The 24,096-nt window shown below is 40.9% G+C and overlaps 1 protein-coding gene across 5 annotated transcripts in view; it reads right to left on the bottom strand.

The window, feature by feature from the left end:
* Positions 1 to 24,096, bottom strand: part of Timeout (circadian regulator timeout) — a 103,294-nt gene that overhangs the window by 26,093 nt on the left and 53,105 nt on the right. The window lies entirely within an intron of this gene.

Below are 24,096 nucleotides of genomic sequence, written 5' to 3' on the forward strand. Positions count from 1 at the left end.
CCCACCCTCACGGCCCGATGCTCGCTCTCGCCGTCTTCCTCTCTCAGCCGCTGCGATCTTCCTCCTTCCCTTTCTCCCTAGCCCCCAAACGTGCCCTACGTTCAACGTTCTAAATCACGGCTATCTCTTGGCTTAACTAACAATGCGCTCAGCGACACCACGCTCGTGCTCGTTCGTCTGCTTATTATCTTCGGACCTGCTTTATCTGCGCCCGCATAAATGGAAAATTTTCATTGCGCTGCGAGGGCGCGCGCGCGAATCTCCGCCCTCTCAGATTGTTAGCCAGAATACCAGCCGGCGGGCGGACCGACCATCCGGCAGCATCCGGTTGCGTCATCGTCCAAAAATTGCGTGCTTTTATCGTTTCAACTATTTCACGACGAGACGACGCGCGACGAGCGATTCAATCTACAAATTGCTTCACTGTAGATAATACACAAAGGTACCAAGCGAGAAATTTTCCAAGGGAACATTGTCGTACGTTTTCTAGCAGAAGAATTTTCAACCAAAGTAAAAACAAAAACGTTAACTTCACGATCTTTAAAAATTATTATGAAATTAACGCTGCATGGCGGAACCCGAAAAAAAAAAGAAAGAAATAAAAAAAATTAAAAAATTCCACCCTACCGTTTCCCCTAATACTTGAAAAAATCTTGATTCAAGGGACGTGTATAATAATGTTGAACATAATGACTTTAATAATAAGACTTTATGATATCGTAAATATCATCCTCCCTTTCTTTTTTGTATAAAACAACGTAATATCGTACGGAGGGTGGAAAGGCCAGCTTTTATAGGGGAATCGCGTCCCGCGCGATATACAGACCGTGGGTAGACAAAGAACACACTCGCATACAAGACGTCCTACGATGAGATTACCTGCTTATCCGTACCTAGCTTCCAGCAGCTACTAACCAACACGACATAGATCTCCAAGTATCCCATATACTTACACCGGCCAAATTCACCCTAACAGCATGCAACGCACGGCAAGCTCGGGGCTAAATCGCGAATGTAATACACTTGAACGTTGGATAAATTATAGAAGCGCTGCCTGAAGCATTGTCACGCAGATGAAACTCGTTGAATTGAATAAATTATGAATAAATTATTGTCAAAATTTCGTTATCGCTCGCCCCGATAAATCTTGATAATGACATTTAAATTGAAATATTATTACGGGAAATGATTGACGGTCCGCGCGAGCCGATCGACACGCTCGGAACAATCGTAAGCATAATTATTACTTACGCGATATCGCTGTCCGTTTTATTTCGCTCGTTACTTTAAGCGATAGCGGTGTTTCTATGGTTACCGGCGCATTCGTAACGTTGGACCGCGTGATATTGTTAATTACGTCGCTTTAATAACAGTCGTTATCTGCCGGTGTCGTTTAAATTATTTGCTTTACACGGGGAGATAACAATGAACGATTCCAGCATGTTAAAAAGTTACGATTATCAATTATATTATTAGCAATATGCGAAGCAGATGATAAAGATCGTCGATTACCGACAATTATCAGCGGTAAACGAAATTGTAATGCGCCGCGGCGGAGTGAGGGGACGCGAGGGAAAGTCTAAATCGGTAAGCGACGTTAGATTTTCGCCGGGTTTCCCCAGACAAGAACAAATAACGTCGATCTTATCGCGGCGAATCCAAGTCGGACGGGGGTTTACCATGCCAGTAAATGGCTGATGGATAAGGCTTGCTCAGGCCTCTGTCGTAGATCAAGGGGGACGTTTCGGAGTGGAGAAAGATTTGGATAAAAGGTTCCTAACAGGCCGTTAAGGACACGGTTATCCCGTAAAAGAAAACGCGACCGGTGAAAGAAAACGCGAGGCGGGGTATACCGACGAAAAAGCGATTTCGACGACTTCTCGTCGCTTCTAAACCTCCGCGACTTACATTCATGCATCTTTTATGAACATCCGGCTCCGCTTAGAATGCTTGTAGAGCTCGCGATTGCATCCTAGCGTCCTAGTATCACGATAGTTTTTTATACGAGCGCAATATTGCCACTGGGATAATATCGATTCGAAGTTACGTAATAACCTTCTTCGAAACTTGGGCAGCGGGCTCACGGTTACGCCGTGTGACTAGGGGGGAGAGAGAGCAGGTTTCCCCCGATTATGTCCGCTTCGCGAAATGATTACGGCACGATTTGGTGACGGATCGATGAAATGATTCATCATTTTGCCGAGTTAACGAGCCGTTGACGCCGCACAATACCGCCGCTTTCGTATGCCACGTCCGTTCCCGCAGTTGCACCGTTTCGCACGCGATGCTTCGCGCCCGGTGTACACATTTAATTATTGACGCTTTTAGCGAACACGCGGCATGACTAATGAAACGATAAGTACGCCCGGAATTCAGTCGGCTATGACTTCCAGCCGTGTCAGTTCGAGTTTCGCCCTTCACGGGTTACGTTGCAAACGAATCGTGATTAATTTTAGCGACTGTGATCGGCGGAATACCGCACGTTATGCCTGCGTAACGAAATATCGATTTTCGCTAATGAACACTGGAATTTTAGGTTACATTGTTTTCTGCGGTTTGCGGCCGTCTATAAATCGAATCGTAGAATTATTACAGTCATTTATTAAACTAAACAAAAAGTGATAAAAATAAAAAATAAAAAATAAAAAAAAAAATCAACAAGCAAAAATATTTCGCTTAGTTTAATGATTTTGGTTTGCCCTTATAACGATAACGTTGCCCTTTCCGGTTCAGTAAACACGCGCATTTGACAGCGAATCAATTTATAATTGACGCCGCATATACGCCCGAAATAATTTTGCCTTTTTTCCACTTTGTATTCCGGCTCAATTCATTGCGGTGTGAAAACGTGCCAATAAATTTTTATTGCCATTTTATGATAACATCACGCGAATCTTGGCGAACCGATCCGTTTTAGTATAATGGTATCATAAATCAAATTTTGCGATAACCAGACAGTAGCGTGCCGTTGCCCCGATCTAATTTGCCAATATCACGCTGATGGATTTTTGTCTAAAATGACATCGTCGTCAATTTTGACCTAATAATCCATATATTATATTTAAACCACTTAAAGTTGTCCAAACAAAACCGGCGCTTTATGAGATGCCAATAAATTATAAGTTCTTCTTACAAATGCAATTCCATCGTGGATAAACTTATTTCGTGATAAGCGAAACATCCACTGCAATTAGAACATTATTGAATCGTCGTTTTCACTTTTCTCCTTCCCCCCTCTCTTTCTCTTTTTATTTTTCTTTTATCACCTGAAAATGTTTCGTCTCGTTGAAACTGTGTCATTAGAACAAACTCATTAACATTCACGCAAGCGGACTTTAACGTGGAATAAAATAAGACTTCCATGTAGTTTCAAAGTTCTCAGTCTTTGCAGGAAGAACAATAACTCATGCTCAATCTGCAAAGACTAGGGAATGGTAGGAAACAAGATCATTAAAGAACGACGAGGAAAGTTTCTTTCACAGAGAGGTTTTAAGTTTTAATGAATTTTAAATCATGAAGCGCACGGCCGTGTACATTTTAATCCTTGATATTGAATTTACCGGGCACACACTTTTATTTATTCTACGCTGTTAAATAATTTATTACCGCCCGCCCCTATTATTTTGCGATCGAAATTAAAATTAAAACGAACGGGCGTGTGCTCGCGCGTGTTCGACGGCATCTTGATTACGGATCATTTCCAGCCCGATTACCGCTGAAAGTTTACAACAACGCTAGAGCGTCGGGAGAGAGGGGCCGCGTTTCGTGATGAAGTTAAATCCGTCTCGCCCGGGACGAATTTTATTTCAAAACCATATCCCATATGCAGCAATTTAACTCCCCGGCGCGCGATATCGCCATTTTGAGCCGGGTGCTTCGAACGATCGTAATCATGGGGCGGTAAAGCGTATGTGTAGGCGGTTGGTTGTTTTGAAATACTTTATTTATGGTGCCGTTCAGTCTCGCGACTTTGATTATCAGAACTGACGAATCTATTTTTTTTTCTTTTTTTTTTTTAATTGTACAGAATTTTATTTATTGGCAAAATACCGGCATATTACGTTTCTTTTTTTTTTGTACCGCCCGAAGCACGGTTTTTTTTTTTTTTTATTTATTAATACTGATTCTCGTTAAATCGGATTACCGCTATCATTGCCGGACGTTGAATTTAATCCGCCGCAGGTTTATACAGCTGCGCTTAATCAGTTTCCCTTTTTTTTTTTTTTTCCTTTTTCCTAGTGAATACATTCACATTTAAGCAACATGAGTGAATCGACCGCTCGTCAATGTAAACGAAAACTCCGCATAGAGTACGTTCAATCATATATGCTAACTTTGCTTTATTTATCATCGTTGATATTTTTAATCGATTTATGGTTTTCACGAAGCGGCGTGGCACGACGTTCCTATTTTCCTTTTACAAATGCACGTTACATTAACTCGAAGAGTTATATTAAGGTTATTTTCGATTCGATAAAAACGTTGCAGTTTAATTCGATTAAATTGAATAATTAAAAAAGATGCTTTCAATCATTTATACGTTTTTTGGTTTGCGTCAAAACTTTTGAAGTTAATTTGCCATATACGATATCCTAAAAGTTTTTTTTTAAATCGTGAAATAATATATATCAATATATAATTTTATGTGTAATTCGAATAAATAATTTAGGTAATTATTATCATGCTTACGCAGAGAGTCGATGTAAATAACTAATACGATTCATCATTACCTCGCAATAAATTTGTTCACTATTTAGCAAAATTAAACTCGCCAATAAAGTATGTAGAGAAGTAATTGCTTTGCAATGAAAACTATGAATAACTAAACAGTTCTGCTGGATGTTATTATCGAATCAACGTATTCGCCGTGGGGAACTTTTTTAAAACTCGTATCCTAAGCGATTGTTAATTACGAAATACCTATTTAAAAACAGCCTGTTAGGTTTTCGAGAGGAGAGAAAAAGGGATCGCTCGGAAAAAGAGAGACACAATAGCATTTTGTATCTTTCGTACGCCGATAACGTTGCGAAATAGGATTGAAATCGGTGGCCGGGTCAGAAATCAGGTAATCGGTGATCTAACAACAACGGCCATCAACGTGAGGCTATTTGCGTTGAGAATTACGTAGGAACCTTTGCGCGAGATATTGTGATGCAAAGTGTCCAGTGCGAAGTCGAGGGAGATTCTCTGGTATGTAGATGTTCCGTCGTAGCTGTCCTTGTCAATGTTCACGCGTATGCGTGCAAGTGTGCGCGATTAATATGCGTGGAGTAGTACAGGGATTCTGCTCAGTATGCGGGACATCATCGCCTCTATGATAGTATGATTGTCGGGCCACTCGTGGCTCAATCTAACATTCCCGTGTTCCATTTCTCTCCTCCTTCCACCCCTTTTCGACCCTGCCTCTCTCGCGCTCTCAAATCTCATCTCCTTCTCTCATTGTCCTGTTCACACTCGCGAGCCATCACATTTCGCTTCTCACTCTTCATTCCTCCAACTTTGCCGCTTCCCCCGTTCATCTCCGTCACCACCACCCCCTCTTTCCACCCAAACGAGAACGGCAGTCAAACCCATCCAGCTAATCCCACGAGAACCGCGCTCTTCAGCCCTTATCAGTATTCAATGCCTCTAAACTGCTTTTTGACACTGCCAGGACCTCGAGAATTCTATTTTATAACTCAATTGTCAGATCTCGCTGTACCGCAGTCGCGCTGATGGAACTGCACGGACCGCGAAACGTGGTGGGTCGGAAAAATAAAATACTCTTTATATATATATATATATATATATATATATATATATATATATATATATATATATATATATATATATATATATATACATATAAACTAGATGTGAAGCAAGTAGGTAGGAAAACAGTAGCGCAAAGTAAAGGAATTTTTGATGTATTTTTGATTCCGCAATCAATTTTAATTACCTAATATAATTACTGAAACATTACGCGACTCTTATTGACATAATTCCGTTTAATTTTATACAAAATGTGATTAAATTAAAAAGCGTCGACTGTGGTAACAAAAGCAAATTTCATTCCGATATATTAGGTACCTACGTTCGAAGATATATGTCAAAAATTTAAATTTAATTTACTCTGAATAATCTTAGTAAAACTCTCAATATGCCAGCAAACAATAATAACGATAATACGCAATTGCAACCAAGAGGTTAATAAGTTAATATTACGAGTTAATATTAATTTACGAGCGGGAAAGCAGAACGAGCAACGTCGAATTTTATAAAATCAAGTTGCCAACCAAACAACATCGACTCCGCGAGATCGCCTCGGTTTAATTCATTTAAATGCTTTATCGTGCAAGCGAAACAGAATGGCGGCTGGTGAATCGGACCATTTATTCCACAGACCACGATGAACCATTCTGTCCTGTACTTCTCTCTCTCGCTATCTGTATTTCTCTTTCCTCGTTTCGTGCTCTCTGTCTTTCTCTCTCGCTCTTTTTAGTTGTTCCCAACCAACTACCATACAAACTTGCACCAGTTCTCGTGCATGTGAGCCGTTTCCTGATGCTGCAATGACAATTTGCAGGGAGGACACGTGTGTGAGGAACAACTGAAAATTTAAACGCGACCGAGCACGGGCGCACAGAGGGACCGATAGCATTATCGTAATTAATAAATTCAACGCGATAATCGTTTATTTTGAAACATCAATTGAATGTTGATAGCTAATGTGCCTCGTTTATTAATATTGTTGAATATTATCGATGTAGTTAATGCATTAACGTGTTAACGGGAAAGTGATTTCGCCACAAATTTACAAATCCTGATATAATTTGTCCGCATGTTGCATTCGCAATGATATCCTTGTTGCGCGGACCGATATCGTACTCGCGAAAAAGTAAAATAACGTCATACTTATTCCGAAAATATTCTCGTTATAAGAAAATTATTTTTAATGAATTTAACAATTGTTTCGCAAAAGACGAAGATTTCGACGAGAGGTAAGAGGGGCGTGTTACGAAGATAAATAATCGTACAAAATCTCAAGAATTTATTTCACGTTAAAATTAAAGTCACTTTTATCCAAGACAGTTTTCTGGCATCGATTTTCACCGTGAGTTAGAAAGATTACGGCGACAAAGTGAACGGGATTTGATTCGCGATTAAGAAACCTGCTGCTCAGAAACGTGAGCTGTTCATTGCCATCCAAGAAAAAGCGAAAGGGTGTAAGATTGGAGGGACACGAGAATGCACCTTCTAGTGTTCCTTCGACCGGAAGACTTCGTGATCGTTTAAAGGAGGAGCGCGCATTACGTGATTCAGTACGCTCGGGAAACCGTTCCCTATCGATTTAGTCGGATGAGATTGTTACAAAAATTAATATTAAAAAATTATTAATATTCAAATAGTTAAATTTATAATAATTGAAAAATAAAATAAAATAAATAAAATGAGAGCACTCGAAATGCTAGAATGAGATGACGGTTGGGCTTACTTTTTTTTTTATGCGAACACTAGCGGATGAGTAGCAAAAGTGAAAATAGCTACGTCACGTTTTACTTGATAAACAGCTGTCTCGTTCATTCTACCACCGTGTGCGTAGTAAATTTATATTCGAAATAAAGATACGCACTGCAATACAGAGAATAAAGGAGTGGCATGTATAATAAAAAGCTCGCGACGCTTTCCTCACGCGTGTTCGCGAACGATCTTACAGCCGCGGCCCTTTCACGTCGCGTGTAGCGAACAGTTTCCCCCCCTCGGTATAAATAAATAATTGCAACACCGTCAGTTTCCACCAGGTGTGGATAGGTCCTGGATGTTCTCGGTGTGACGGCGCCGAGCACCGCGTTCTTGAATATTTCAAGATACAACTGGCACGACCTCCGCATGAATTCTTACGGTCCGTCAACGGCGCGCGGAAAGGGTTTGAAAAAGATACGAGAACCGTGAAGGTGCACGCTCGAGCGATCACAATTTGAAGCACAAGGCAATGTAATTCGAGTTTCCGGGCGCGTGTGCGCATGCATCAAAAATAGGCTACGAGGTAAACGTGTCAAGAAAACAACAATGGTTCTTTTCAGCGATACGTAGAAATATCTCGCGAACGGAGAACGGCTGTCGGGAAAATTAAAAAATCTTCGTGATATTAAATTTCAGTTTTTCCTTTATCTGTTTTCGCTTTAAAAGTCATCACGCTGCGTGTGTTCTATAATCCATACCATCCTCGTGAACTGTTGATACGCTAGAGAAATTTACATCGGCGAGGAAAGTAGATAAAAATTCAAGCTATTGACGATTGCTATTAAAACGAATACGCGGCGGCAAAAAGAATTTATAGAATTTTCACCTTCGCAGTTCGACATGATCGAGACCTCGGGGGGAGGGGTTTAATAAAAGCTCAAGGTGAAAGAGAACATTCCTTCATCGCCATCGAGCGTTCGAAATAGTTCACGCACTCGGCCGCGATAATGAGCTTTTAATGAGAACGCAATCGATTATGATCACGGCGAAAAGTTGCTGTAATTACTGGTGCGTGTGCTTGAATAGAGTTTAATGAAAAGCAATATCGTGAAAATTCGATAGACTTGGAGAGATGCGGCCTTACGTAGCAAGAAGCGAGGTGAGAGAAATATTGATGAAGGCTGGCCACCGCAGGATAGCGCGAGGTAGTTTATGAGTTTGCAAATACGGCTCTTGATAGATGTAAAGTTTATCGTAGGAAATATGGAAAATTTATTGGAAATTTATCCAGTATTATAAAAGTGTGCGAAAGAGTATACTGCATTATTCAAAAAATTAATAAAAAATAAATAAAAATTTTAGATTAATTATCCGTATTTGCTCTTATCGTACTTTTAATCCCTTAATTGTTTGTACAATTAGGAATAAGCAGCGGTCGAATTACGATATTTAGTCTACTCTTTCTCCGTCTCGCACAGAAATACAGCGCTGATTGTTGCCAGACAAAGCGTCGACTCTTATAAATTACATAACGTCTTAAGAGGCGTCTTTCCTTATCGGAGGCATTAAAACAAAGTGCAACCAATTACACGCTTATAACAAATTCCAAAGGCATCGCGTCTCAAAGGGTAGATCTTAAAAAGCTTTGTTGTCGGCAAACGTTTTCCATGAATTGTTCTTCCATAATTTCACTCCTCAATTATTTGTGAATTTCCTTAAAGTTCAATGGCTCGTTTCGATGTGAAACTGATTGGAAGTTTCTTTTTTTTCTTTTATTTTTAACGATGGTCGATCGTGAAAAACCTTAAGACAATTGCCATACGTTTTTATGAGAAAAATTAATAGCGTGCAATTAGTTTCACCTTAAAATTGATTTAATATCCAGACGTGTAGTAAACAAGACAACCGTTTTATTAATAAACTATAACATAATTAAATAAAAAAATAAAAAAAACGTAGAAAATAAATCAGACTTGTAATAAATTCGAGAAATTATTTCGACAAGAATCAATGTGTTCTTACGATCAAATCATTGAACCTATAGATTTTTCCGACTCTGTCATAAATCTTAGTAAGCGAGAAGAATGCGAGTTCTACTTCTATCTATTTTCCTTATTGCCTCAGATCTTTAAGACTTTTCGTGGATAAATTTTACTTTTCAAGTCGCGACGATCTTCTGGTAACCATGCAATACAGCCGAAGATAACGCATTAATAAAAAAATTAAATAAAAAAATTAAGTAAATACACAAAAAAAAATATTATAAAATAAAAAAAAAATTAGGTAGGAAAAAAATAAAAGCAAAATATGAACAATATTAACAATGCATCTAGAATAATCGGCACATTTCGTACAAAAAAAAAAACTAGTCTCACTGCCTCGTTACATTTTCTTTCTTTTCATCCCTCTTGGGTAATCTACTTCCTCTGGCCCTCCACCCTTTACTTTGGTTGCTCCTAAGCTGCGCGTATACTGAAGCATCTTAATCGCTTTATCGCCCGCGTGGAATATAATCGCCCGGTTAAGAGAAACACCGGCAAGCTCTACCTCGAAGGGTATCTGCCCGATTTACCGAATCCTACCCTCTTACGAGGTATCGACAATGGGCCTCTTCCGGAAGATCCATGCAGTCTATCGGGAATACTCAGAGAATCTATGGTATCCTTGAGATATTTTCGCGTTTCAAGACCGCGGGGGTCTCGGCAGCTTCGCGTGATATTGCAGACGGAGGAAGCGATACGGTTCGGGCAAGTAGAAAGTAAAACTAGACGTATCGGAAATTATAGCAATAACGGTAATAATAATAATAATAACAATACACTCTTGTTTAGTTTCATCGTACGGCTATTGCGCCGCCAGATTGCATTTAATAAAACGAAACGGCTCGTCACGTGCGCGACATTAATTTGAAGATTTTTCTCTAAAAGAGAAACGTCGTATTTTAACTGTAACGATTTTCTTTTTCACGTGCACAGTCGGCACGGTATATTCGATACACCTAGATTTTATATACGATGACTGGTACGAATCCCCAATCTCGACAGAGATAAGTGCACGATTCGCGCAGGATATAGCGTGATCATTTTTTTGTGTACAGTTTAGCTGACGTGAAAATATACGCCTCCACCCCGTGGCAATATACTAACGAAAAATGGCGGCTCTTACGTGAATAGTAAAGTAGCAATGGAAAATTGCCCTTGCTTATCTATCGGGAATACATGCACAGTGCGTCGGTACGTACGTATATTGGAACATTGCGCGTCGTTGTTCGAGTTTCATATCCGAAGATTGCTAGTGCATTTTTGCCCATTCCCAGCGCGATTTGTACGGCAAAAAAAAAAAAAAGAAACTTTGCAATTTGTTTTATAAGGTAGTGGAAGAATTGAAAATAAGTAAATTAATTTTTATCCGATGGGAAAATGGGTATTTCTCGTATGCGTAAAAGACGCTGTTTTATTAAACAATATAAACGTAATTAAATGTAAGCGTTAAGAAAATTTAATGTTACAATCGTTTAACTCTATTACACGTAACAATTTCGGCGTAGCGACGTTTGAAAACAAAATAACTCGATTTTCGGAAAAGTAAAAGAGCCACGTCCACCATAAAATAACATGCGTTGCTCCGCAACTTTTGTTAGAAAACTTTAATAACGCCGCCTTGCCGTAAAATGTGCAATCGTTCGTTTTTTTTGCCCCCCTCCCGGAAAAGCTTAAAATATCGTATTTTACTTGAAAAGTTTAATCAAAACGCAAGAAAACGGCGACCCTGGGCGCAACGAATATCGACATGTGTAGCAGCAAAATCGTTGCTAAATGCTCTCATCTTATTTCAGTCGCGACTTCGTGCATTCGGCGTTTCCCCGGCGTATTCGGGTCCCAGTTGTGACTTTATATCGCCTAAAGTTTCGGAGAATGTCAAACGTAGAGTAGAGGAGGAAAATATCGAGAACTTAAAGCAAGATCTCGGCGAGGCATTAAATAATTAAAGAGGGACAGTTGAAATGGCGGTAGTCATCTTGCAGTGGAATATAGCGAGAATTCGTAGCGCGCTACATACTCTTCTGACAGGAGCACTCCTTTACCTCGGCAAGATTCACTGAATACTCGCGGAAAATAGGTCACTGCATTCGCATACACGCTGGCCCGAGCGACCCGGGCCGTACGGACGATGCGCAATTAATTATACAAAGAAAATAAATATGATATCAGCGAAGAAATCTACGGGCGTCAAGCGTAGAAGGAATCGGGAAACGTTTTACCGAAAGAAACTCGACGGTTCTATAGGCATTTTTGCTAAAAGCTTCCCAAAAAGTATATATTCCCCGAGTTACTTCACTTTTTATCGGATATCGTCGTCGCGAAAGCTCGGCATGGAGACTATAATACGCGCACGGAAAGACATTATTTCGAATGCGAATCTCGTAACGGCTTGAGAAAAGGGAATGTAGTCGATCAAATTTCAAGTATAAATCTTTCTCCTGACAAGACGCAAACGAATATGCAAAGCGTACTTTGCTGCGCAAGATTTTTTGATAAAATACATCTCATTTCGATGCAATATCGAGCTGTGGAGAATGACAGTTTCCTAGATTGAAGTTTACATTGTTAACGGTTGAAAATCAAGAATTCATAGGGACTGAAAGCGCCAGCGTGCTACACGACAATTTTAGCATTGAAGTAACTCAATATCAGATAAAATAAAAAACAAAAAATCGTTTTACAAAACGTTGCGGGATTGCATTCTGCGACTTTCATATTAAGATACATGCATAAAGTGCGAAAAATAATTCTCTAGATGGAGGCAAAAAATTATAATTTTTACACCGAAGTTACATAATGTAAAAAAAAGCCGTAATATAGCTTTAACTCTCTCCCTCTTACTCTCTCTCTCTCTCTCTCTCTCTGAACTTGCTTCTCGAGCAAAGTATCGTTTTTTGGCCCGCGCCATTATTACACTCCACTCCGCTGTTATCAATGGAAAGCACTGTACATGCACGAGCGAACTATTAGTTGCAGAATGTTCGCGCTAGGGCGACCTCGTCGTATAGTGACGCAGAGATTGTACCTTTACCCGAGAGCTGGGGCGAAATTCTCCTCTCCGTTTCGGGAGCGGATTGATGGTTTTCATTGTTCACCAGGATAGGCGGATTTCAGTGCGGTGCAAGCACGGTAACACCGGCAAGCGCGCCCTTCGCGTCGCACAGAAGCCCTTTGACCATCCTTTGCATTTCGGGATTCCGGAATGAAGGAAATAGAGCGCCGTAATACCACGATAGCGCGGCCACGTTATACGACAGCCGACCGTTACCGCAAAATACTACGAGCGGGGCGTATGCACGCGGCCGAAGAATTTTAACAGGATACTGTGAACACCGGGGGGCGCCGGGGCGGACTACATTATAGGGAGATAATAGCTGTAATTACTTTGATACAGAGTCGATAGAGATCTGGGAAAATTTTCGCGATGTCCGGTCCTGGTTTTTCGCGTTACTTTCCAGAGTTTAATTATTCGAGAATTCGAAGCGCGCGTAATTATTTTTCTTTCCGAAAAAAAGAAGAAAAACAAAAAAAAACAAAAATTGAATTCTATCAAGTCGCGACAATCGACCTATGTTAAAATACACTGCGTGCGATGATATTGCCGGTTTATTCGCATCTCGTCGAAAGAATTAAATTTCATAATTCCGTTAGGAAAGAATCCGGGGTGCATTCTCGATATAACGTACCCCGGGCGCACTTTCTTAAGAATAAAACCGAAGGTACGTTTTCCCACTGTCTTCTTCTCGCGAGCATCAACGATACGCAAAAATACGCACCCCCGCGTATATATACCCGGGTTGCAGCTCTTGTACATATATAATATATTCGCACGGTACTTTATAAAACCGGATTATAGCGATCCGAAGAGAAAAACAAAAACCCCACCGCTAACGTTATTAGATTTTCTTTCATCCCCGAGGACAAGACGATCCCGGACAGGGGGAAGCGAAAGGACGAATAGAAATGAAAGAGGGATGAACGCGTTGCAGTGTATCAGATTCTGTCCGCTCCTCGATTCCAGCAAAACAGGGACATTAATCAGGATCCGCCTGATAAAATAAATAGACAGGAGGAAGAGAGAGTGACGTTTTAATTATAAGGACGGTCGATGATGCATGTTCGTTAAGTTGCTATCAGTGCTGTGACACAAAGGCACTGACGTTGCCGCCTCGATACTATCGCTTAACGCATTTGCAATGAAACTCCCGATCGCTCAAAAAATACGACGATAATAATTACCCGGTTGAAATCTATTTCTTCTTTCGAGATAAAATTAAATTTACGTCCTTAATATTTCCATCAACGAATTATTTGTTTCTTAAAAAAAAATTTAAAAAATAAATAAAAAATTAATTAATTAATTAATAAAAGTAACATTAAAAGATTCGCGATAACCCGAGTGGAAATTGAGCCTAATCGTTATTTAATAATTAAGCAAAACTGTTCAGCACTAAGTCAGAAATATAATGTAATAAAAAAACGAGTTAGAAAAGTTAAATATATAAACGTTTTTCGCCGTGTACTAGTGTACTACGCGACCTATGCCAACGCGCGCTCAGCTGCCGGGGCCGTTGACCTCAGGGCCCGCCGGCCGCCGCGAGCACGTGCGTGTGTTTACATCGGCCGGCGGCTATCGCGGTGTACACGGTCCAACTGGTGGAGGACGCGCGGACGGCGGGACCCAGCTAATTCAGCGGTCGAGCGCGCGTTAGCTGAGTCAGTACGCGAAATAGACTGGTACGCGACGAAAAATGTATAAAATTTTTTCTAGCTCGTTATTATCGTAATTAACTAGTAATAATTGTCTCGCTACGTGGTCCGCGCTAGACAGTGACTAGACGGATACTAGATAGATTTTATTTTTAATGAGTCTTAAAAATATTATGCAATAGTTGATAATCAAAAAGTTACTTAGAAAAATAAAGAAAAAAAAAAAATACACCTGCCATATTTTTAGGCTGATCAACAAGCGCGATTTTTTTATATCGTGCATCAGATTGTTACGTAGTCCTGCCAATAAATTAATTTTTTTTTTTTTTTTAATTTATGGGAGCCATTTATTTCAAAATTGCTGCAGACACATATGTATACGGCTTATGACTGCGTATTCTGCCGATAGTGAGTAGCAACTAACTAGAAAATCGGCAGATTTGAAATTCAAATTCTTGAATCTCTGTGAACACAATTTTGCGTTGCAGCAATTTCTGTACAATGCGAAATAACGAAATTCCGGTTAAAGTAAATGTAACAATTTAGGCCAAATATTTGATTGTCAATAAAACTTTTAGAACAGCTCGTGTAAAATAAGAATGAGTCGGTTGATAGACGTAACGTTTAATTACTCTCGAAGGTTGGAGACTTAAAATATAAAATAAAATATCTGTTAAAGAGCTAAGCTTTAATGTAATGAAACTACCAGTGCTTGTAAAGCACAGACGTTTAATCGTTATAGTATTTAATACGTGAAGTATATTTATTCTCTGAAAAAGCTTTATCAATTTCTCGATATAACCGCGGTAGACTAAAGCGCAATTGCCACATTTTGAGTTATAACAAGCAATGATCAACGGTGCTGGCGGGTTCCCTTGTGTGGCTATCGATCCTTAGAACGTTATCTGTACATTCCTTGAGCTTAACAGCTAATCCTCGTGATATGTGACGGACATTTGTCTCTCTTCCGAACGCGAGCATAACAGTCGCGCGCAGCGTCTTTACGACGTGTAATAAATACTTGACGAAATTGTTGGAGACGTTACACGACCGTCGTGCAAAATGAAGGAGATTACGGAGGGGAAAAAAACATCCCGAGTTAATCAGAAAGAGTCAACTTGAAACTGAAGGATGCGCGATAAAGAGAACGTTAATCGTGCGATTCAATTCTAACGCAATTTTGTCCCCCCATTTGTTAATTTCTATACGAGTCCGCTACGGGCGCCCGGACTCGTTCAGATATTCAGAAATACTTTTGGAAATTTATTTTAATATCGTATCGCGTTATTGATCACTCAGTGAGTCTCATATACGTGTCTCAAAATAGAGCGAAAAGGACGAACGACGTGTACCGAGCGGTAGAGGCTCTTACGTTCAGTCATTTGATAACTTGCATCGAATATGTTTCCCTTCTAAAATAAAATTCAAACACGGTGCTATTTAACACCGACAGTTTGTAATTTTCTACGTCCGCTTCGCCGTTTCGCGTTAGTTACAGATAGATAATCAAAGCCCGTTCCATTATATTACAAGATTTAAATTAGCAAGAAATAACGTCGAGATAAACGATGGGTTTGTCAAGTCTGAAATTATCTTTATATAATAGTGGCGGTAAAATATGGTACGATTGGTTCTACGTCGGCGTTTATATCTCGTGGAATAAATTTAAAGCACGCTTTGAGAGATTCCGAAGTGGTCTCTCCGTCCCGATCTTGCGCCCCGAGCAACGGCTTCTGAAATTGATCCAGATAGTTTGGTATATTCGCGTTAAGGAGCACCGCCTAGAAATAAAGCGGGGAATTTCATCATACCACTTTTAATGGAGCCGAACGAAAACAAGCGCCATTAACCGTTATCAAATTTCCTTCGACCGTTTTCCCGCCAGTTTACTATCCAACTTTTCCATTATCCCGCGCGCGCGACGCGAGAGAGGCGGGAGAAAGCGAGAAGAAAGAAAAAAAAAAAAAAAAAAAAAAAAAAAAATGAGGGGGAAGGAAGGGATATTTTACTCGCGAAGTCAAGTCGAACTACAATCCGTACTTTAAGTCTATGACTCCCCGGCAAGCAGCAGCAGCAGGCGTGGGTTTGAGAATCGAGAGGAGAAAACGAGAAGCGACATCGCGCGGTCCGAACTTTTCCGAGGCAATGAGAGCTGCTCGAGAACCGCTCCGTAAATCGGACGATAAATCTGAAAGTTCTGGGCTCCCTATGTCCCCCGAAAAACCGTCGGGATCGACTCTTTCTGAGCGAGCATCCGTCGGAAGATCTCTATCGAGACGATGAGAGACGTGGCACGACAAGATACGGTCAAGAGGGAGAGGAATCAATATAAAAGTCAGGAACCCCCCGCACTAACCAGGTATTTACGGCGGGTAAATACTAAAGGAGGCACCCCTACGTTCGTTCTTTTATCCCCCGAAGGTCGATGGTTCGAAAGGGTGTCGTTGCTTTCAAATGCAAATTCATCGAGGTGCCATCTCGTACCCGCGGCACATACAGGGTGATTCGCAACTAAAATTTCGTAAATTTTGAATGGAAATTTTAATGCAGTAAAGCGTATCAGTTTCATAAATTATATATTAGCTAGAAACAATCAATTAAAAAAAAAGAGATAAATAAATTAATAAATAAATGAAAATAAGTCCTTTCCTCTTCAAAAACACGAGAAACGTGTGCTATTGCGAGTTCTATGAAAGTTGAACGAGCGAAAGTGAGTTCTCCCGTTGGCTAAAGAGACTTAATTTAATTACGCCACCATGAATGCCTCGATAAATTTAAATAATTATACAAAGCTTGAATACAAAGCTGAGACTAACTAGACGAAACTCCGTTATTGATTTTTTTTCACCTCGTAAAACTTTTTTTTTTTAAACATTCTGGTAGATTTCCTAGGTAGCACGGTATGTCTTTCTATCATTCATATTTAACATTTATTAATATAATATGTAAACGACAGAATAGCTCCAAGTCAAAATTACGTTTCTATCAGAGAATAAATATCATGTTCCATGTAGTTTGTGTATTTTTATATGCATCTTCTCGTGTCTGAATAGAATCTTTTATTCGTTTCAATACGCCAGACATAATATGTACGTCAGGAAAGTTATTCCAGTACTTCTTCGTATCATGGTATCTTTATGCGCACACCATCCTCATGCAATTGCGATGTCACAATATCGCGGGCGTGTCGGTAATGTCGTAAAATAAACAAGACATTATGAAGGAACGGGAGAAAAGGAAATGAAAAATATCAAATAAAAGAAATAAATATAACATATCAAAGTAACGGCTTTCGAAACTTAAACGGTAACGCGATCGATTACAGAAATGAGAGTAAGTGACACTTGACAAAAATGGCGAAAAAATAATTAAAAGAAAAATAAAAGAAAAAGAAAAAAAAATCTACCAAGTTATCTATTTTTCGGTTGAATGGAAGCCATGTCAAAAAATCAACTGATAATGTCGATACGACCGAAACGGTTTTCAATTTGGCACATTCGTCAATGTCGACGCGACCGTTCCGCGCCGAGAGTGCGGTGATAATTTATCTGTTGTCGCAAATTTATTTGTCGCTCGTTTACCGCGCGTGTAGGCAGAGAAGAGGGAGAGAGAAAGAGAGAGAGAGTCCTTTCGGTCCTGCCCGACGAAGTCGCGGAAGGATTCAAAGCGCATCAATTTCGTTTCGTACGTGCGAAATTGCTGGGGCTGAGCTAGGCCGAGGCGCCGCTCCAGTCAGCTCTCCGCCTGTCACAATGAATTCAACGTCTGGCAGTTTTCACCGCATTTAGTCACCCGCATTTCATTCGCGCTGTCGCTTATATAGCGTCGTTGAGATGAGACCGCGGCCATCGTCATGATTAAATACGCGCGGAAATGGTTCTCGCTATCCCCATCAAGTACACAATTGCGGCGGTTGTCTAGCTATATGTTCGTAATAAAAAAAGATACGCCAGGCGCACGTGTGTTATAAAATTTATAATATATTTAAGCCAAAAGTATTCGCGAAAAAATCTTTAATTTGTAAAAGACAAATTACTCGCGAGACGCATTTTAAAAAAACAAGAAAAAAAAATCGTTTTGCGATGGTGTAAAGGTGAGCGGAATACCTGCGAGGATACAAAAATGTCGGGCTGACGAGCTCTATGAATAATTCCGCGGGTAGATAGGAAATATTTATACTTTTAAATATGGATTTATATTGAGAGATTTATACTTGTAGAGAAACCGGCGCGGTAAATTAGCACACAAAGCTGTTTATAAAAAAAAAAAAAAAGAAAGAAAAAAAAAACGTTTCGCGTCACGTATCCGAGACGCGATCGCTCGTCGCTTAAGATGAATTTAAATCGGCACGGAATGAGCACCGGTATCGAGCTACCGCACTCTAGTCGGTGTGATTTCATTTGAACCTATCTCTTTCCTTTCCTTCTGTTCTCGTTACTCCATTGCCGCCGTCCATCCGTACCGACGTCTCTCGAATGAGTTTGCCATCCGGCGTGTTTCCAGCTGGGGCATCGGGCCGGATTTGAATAATCCGTTTCTCCGGGCTTTAAGTGTTTTTCAAGATTAGGCAGGCACTGCTTTATAGGCAGGTCCAAGAGTCAAGAAGTAATTTATCTTCGTTTCAATGCCTCGCGTGACTAAAGGGGAACAACGAGCGTCTAGTAGAGGCTGGGAGAATGAAAACGAGCCTCGCGGATTAATTGAGACATCGCGTTATCACGAAAATTAATAACACTTATCAAATTTACATACATATATACGTATAAAGGTCTAAGAAATTTTTTTTATTCAGTGAAATCGATCTAAACGGCGATCATTAACGTTTCGAATACTTTTTTTACGTGTACAATACATGGCGTTAAGTTATCAAATTTCTTTTCTTTTTTTAAGCGACGACGTTTCGTTTCCTTCTGTCGCACAGATCGGTTTAGTTTAAAAGACACTTAGCCGTAAGTGCAGAATGTAAAAGACAAAAATCTCGGGCGGGGATTTCACCTCTGAGCAGAAGGCTTTACTTTCCCATCAAGTCTGATGGCCTCACCGGCGCAATGTTCACATCTCCCGCGATATTCTCTCATTCCCCGCTGTGTTATTTATCAGCGGGATAGAATCGTCTATTTCCTCATTGGTGGATACCCGATATTCGATACTTCGTAAACGCCCGAGCTCCGGTTAGTTTGTCTTCGTAAATCAACGTAAATCCCTCTTAACCCGGCCAACTAGGATAACATAGAATTTTCGTGGCAAATATTAATATTTGTTGTTTGAAATTTATCACGCGGAAACAAATTAATGCGTATTAAAGATGACGGCTACGATTGGCTTTCTATTTAAGTTGTTAATTCATCGAAACATCTCTCTCTTTCTCTTTCTCGCGTGGCCAAAGCTGGCGGACAGGTACGGGAAACAGGAAGGATATCTTGTTTGATTTATATGAACGGAGCTGCCTCTATTTTGCCGCGGCGGAGCACTTATTCTTTTACGTTTTGACACTTTTTGATCAAAAAAATTGACGAGGGACACGGGGACACGACGCGACGTGGCGTTCCGGAGAATCCGGCGGGTTATAATTCAATCGGGATGTCGGGAATGCGGGGGGATTACGTGTCATCGTGGAATGACATCGATAGGAACAGTTACGGAGCCGGGTACGATCTTATTTCCTTCTGGATTGACCCTTAAGCACTGGCACCCACACGTACCGTAGGGTGAAACCGCGATTGTCTGCTCGTACTGAATGGCCCACGGTCGCCATTTCTGGCGTGCCACATTCTCGGCAATTTATACCCTCTTGCGGGACTGCCGAAGGATCGTAACTTTCTTAAACGAGGACTTTTCTTTTTTTTTTCTTTCTTTTTTTTTAACGCTTAAAGTAAAAACGCCTATGAATCAAAACAAACAAATTGTCTCGTCGTAAAGTCTTTCTCAGATAATAAAGTGTGATTATACTTTTAAATAATTTTGTTAAAAGAGAACCTTATCAAATTTTCGATGTACGTTTAACGATTGGACTTTTATTAATACGGACAATACGACGCACTGTTGGATGTCATCAAAACCTGTCACACCCAGAGACCGTGTATGCTGTAACGCATATCCGTTTCGCGAGATCTCACTTTACGAAGCCGCGAGTTTCGTAGAGTTTTGCTTATTTACGAGTGTCAATAATCGAAAATTCGCGACGGATCGTATTATCGGCGGAGCGCGTCTCACGATCCGACAAGCCGCCCGTAATAGATCACGTTCTATATCGCGTACCCGAATCAATCTGAGAATACAAGATGGGACGAGCACAATTGTCAATTAAATAAATTACTGCCCGTAATTATTAAGACGCCGCAATTAAACACGCGGGTAGAATTTTCCGACATCTCGTGTGAAAACGCAGCGGTTTGTAATTAAACTAAAGATAAAAATAATTACTGTCTCGCAAAGTCCGGAATAAATACGGCGCTTTTAATGCATACATATTTATATGCTCGAATCCATTTAAGACACCCCCTTTTAAGCTTTAATTGAAAAAAAGCAGACCTAATTGTGAAAAATGGTTACGTCCCTTTTACTTAGAGCAACTCATTTCCTCCCCTTCCCCCTCGTCATACTCGTGGCACTTTTTCGTCGGTAGAAGATAAGAAGCGTGCAAAAAGCGGCGCGCTTCCAAGATGGAAAGAAAAGATTTCGCGATTTTTATGCATTACGATAATCTCCAAAAGAGAAAAAGCAACAAGCTTTTACCAGTGACTGTTGACGATAAATTCGCATTCGGATTTTTAGCTTTAAACACATTTTCTTTTCTTCTTTTTCTTCTCTTTCTTTTTCCTCTACTTTAATCACTTATCCCGAGGTCAAGACATTTTTAACGGAACATATGTGAATAGATTTGAACCAACTACTTTCGTCTGTATCTTCGATACTAAAAATAAAATAGCTCTTACGTCACAATGTACACGCGCGGATTTTCAAGCGCGATGGCAAATCGACTGGTCTCGGTGATGGAATAGGAAGGCGAGCAACTTTAAAAAGAAAGTACCGCGGGGATCATAAATCGAAAAGCTTTTTCCCTCCGCAATAAAAGTGCGGCAGGCCGTTTTTCAGGAATGGATCGGCCATTGTTACGTAGACGCGTTTCAATACCTGGGCGAGCTTCATGATCCTCGTAATAACGTCGCGGCGCCTTCTCATCGGTTGCAAGCGCATATCCGGGTCGGCCCCCGCACTGTGGAACGCGGCGTGTCTGTCAAGTTTCAAGTAGTTGCGAGATCGTACTTGTTCGTACTTTCCTTGCTTCGTTTTCTTGCGCGTCATCTCACTACTGTGTACCACCGTCGTTGCCGTTCTCGAGTTATCTTTCGTTTATGAGAGTTAGCGGTATTTTATCGTGGGTACGTGTTTCCCTCGTAAATTTCGAACTTGCCAACGTACCCTCGGCCAATGTTGGCGAACAAGATGGCGTATTTGCGTTTGGCGACCGGATATAAATGCATCCCTGTAATCCTTCCCAGTGCTCGCAATTCGACGGAGAAGAGACTAACCCGACGGCGCGGATTTTCCGTAGCGCGCTCGGTAATATTCACTTAAATATTCGAAACAGCCACCCCGCCAAAGCGCTGCTGACATGCAATCTGCTTTCCTCTTGGTTTAATGTGAGAGTTATCGAGTGTGACAAGTTGATAATGCAAGTAATTGGGAATTTAAAAATCTTTTAAAAGTCGCGCTCGCGTATACGTGCCGATCGTTTTTTAATAGTCCTTAGCTTGGAGGAGCAGATTTATCTCAAATATTTAAGTAAATAACTCTGCACATTGGTGGATAGATAACGATACCGCGTCGGAAGAAAAGCGATAGGCGTTTCGCGCGATATTCCTCGCTCTCTCAGCCCTGTCATTCAATTATTCCGCATGGATGCCACTTGAGTGTGGCGTTCGTCCGGGGTGTCGAGCATGGTGCCTGCGTGCGCGGCAGCGAACATAATTCGTCATAAATTATTAAAATGCCGCACAAATATTCACGGCACTTGATTTAAACGCAAACGCATTATTTAGCATTGTTGAGTATGTACGTTCGGTACAAGGTATAAATCGCGAAAGAAAAGATATTTAAGGGAATTCCTTTTGACTACCGTATAATCCTGCAAATATGATTCTAGACATTTTTCAAGCGCTCCCTCGGCACCAATACCTCCATTTAAAATATCCGAAAAAAACGGGGTAAGGAAAAAAAAAATAAAAAAATAACAAAAATTGAGAAAGGCGGGCGAAATGATTCTATTCAGATAAGTTTGCATTTTCAAGTTTCTCGCGCCAGACATTTCTTTACCGACAAAAAGACCGTCTCCTCGGACCGGGCGTAAAAACGGCCAGACTATTTCGCCGTATTTGAAAGAAATAGTGCTACGAGAGTACAAAAAGGGAGCGTGAGCTTTTCACTTAAAAAGTTTCGCTTAAAGAGGGTCTGGGGACGTGGAAATCGGCAGGCGGAAGGTGGAAAAGCGGCACCGTCAGAATTAGATTTTAGACGGGGGCGCCCGTTTTCCCGGCGTGGGAGAAGAAGAGACTTTCACAGGAATGAAATAGCGTTATCGAAGGTGGAGGTATTTCGAGGATACGTGGCCGAACAAATAACGACGCTTGCTTGTGGACGTAGTTACGGACCGACGGATAAACGGCCTCGCGCATATACACGGTGCTACAAGAGTTTTCCCAGATTGAGCTCTCGGCTCGATCTCAAACCGATATCACCGTACTGGCAAAAATTCAACTAGGTACCCAACTCGATTCCTCCTCAATTTCCAGCATCAGGTGTTTCGATAGCGTATATACGCGACTCTACTTCGGTAAGACCCACCTATACAGAATTTATGCGGAAAGGCCAAGTATTTCTCTCCCACTGAAGTTTAATTCGCGAAATTACTTCCATTTCCGATTATAATTCAAACTGACGTCTTGGCATTCTTGCCCGAGTGAAATCAATTCAAAGCGGCCAGCGAGTTCACTTTCGAAGTTTGGCGACCCACTTTAGAATCACCCTGTATGAACAACCGCACATACATATGTGCATACGTAGATAGAATGTATTGGTAGACCGCCGGCGAAAACCTCGAGGAAGCTGTTAAGCTCCTGATCTCCTTTTCGCCCGACTAAGTGGATACACCTGGCCGAATGGGCTCGTTTCGGATACAGTGGACCTTTTAAGTTAAGCTCTACCTACAGCTTCATTGTGCCAGGAAAAGTCTAGACGAGAGGAGGCGGTCGGGGATAGGGATGGAGGGGGTCGGTGTAAAAGGGGAAAATGGAAGATGTCGGGGAGACACGGTACACGAAAATCTACTATACCAACAAAAAGCGCGCGTGACTCTTTCTGAAGTTACGGCATTTTAAAACGGCGACTCCGAAGGGCCGGCAAAAAAATTCTCAAGGAAAGAAACCCACTCTCGGGAAATGTCACGATGTCGCGTAAAACACTCGAAACCTCATTGTCGACTCCGAGTACTTAACTTCAGCCCTTGTCGCGCGACAAACTAAAGTTTACACACTTACTGCCCGGGAATTCCCAGGCCAGGCTTAGAAAAGAAATCCTAAGTGCGATAAATTTGTTACATATAGCTAATAAAACAAAAGGGAGGGAAAAAAAAAAGAAAACTGAAAGTATGTCCTTCCAAAAAAAAAAGTAGTCGATTCGATCACCGGTAATTAATACGACCGGAATATGCAGATTAAACTGTCCCCAATAATTTCGTCCTTTGCCGGAAAATACCAGTATCCTCGAATAAAGTCCGGCACGGTAGAAAGGAGCTTAAAAGCCAACGCAGTTGGGGTCCAACTGGCGTCGTTAAATCCACGTGGATATGTTCGAGCGTGGTCCACGATGAATTCACGGACATACGCGACCCTGAGCTACGGTA

This window comes from Cardiocondyla obscurior, linkage group LG04 (assembly GCF_019399895.1).
Source record: "Cardiocondyla obscurior isolate alpha-2009 linkage group LG04, Cobs3.1, whole genome shotgun sequence".
NCBI classification, from domain to species: domain Eukaryota; kingdom Metazoa; phylum Arthropoda; class Insecta; order Hymenoptera; family Formicidae; genus Cardiocondyla; species Cardiocondyla obscurior.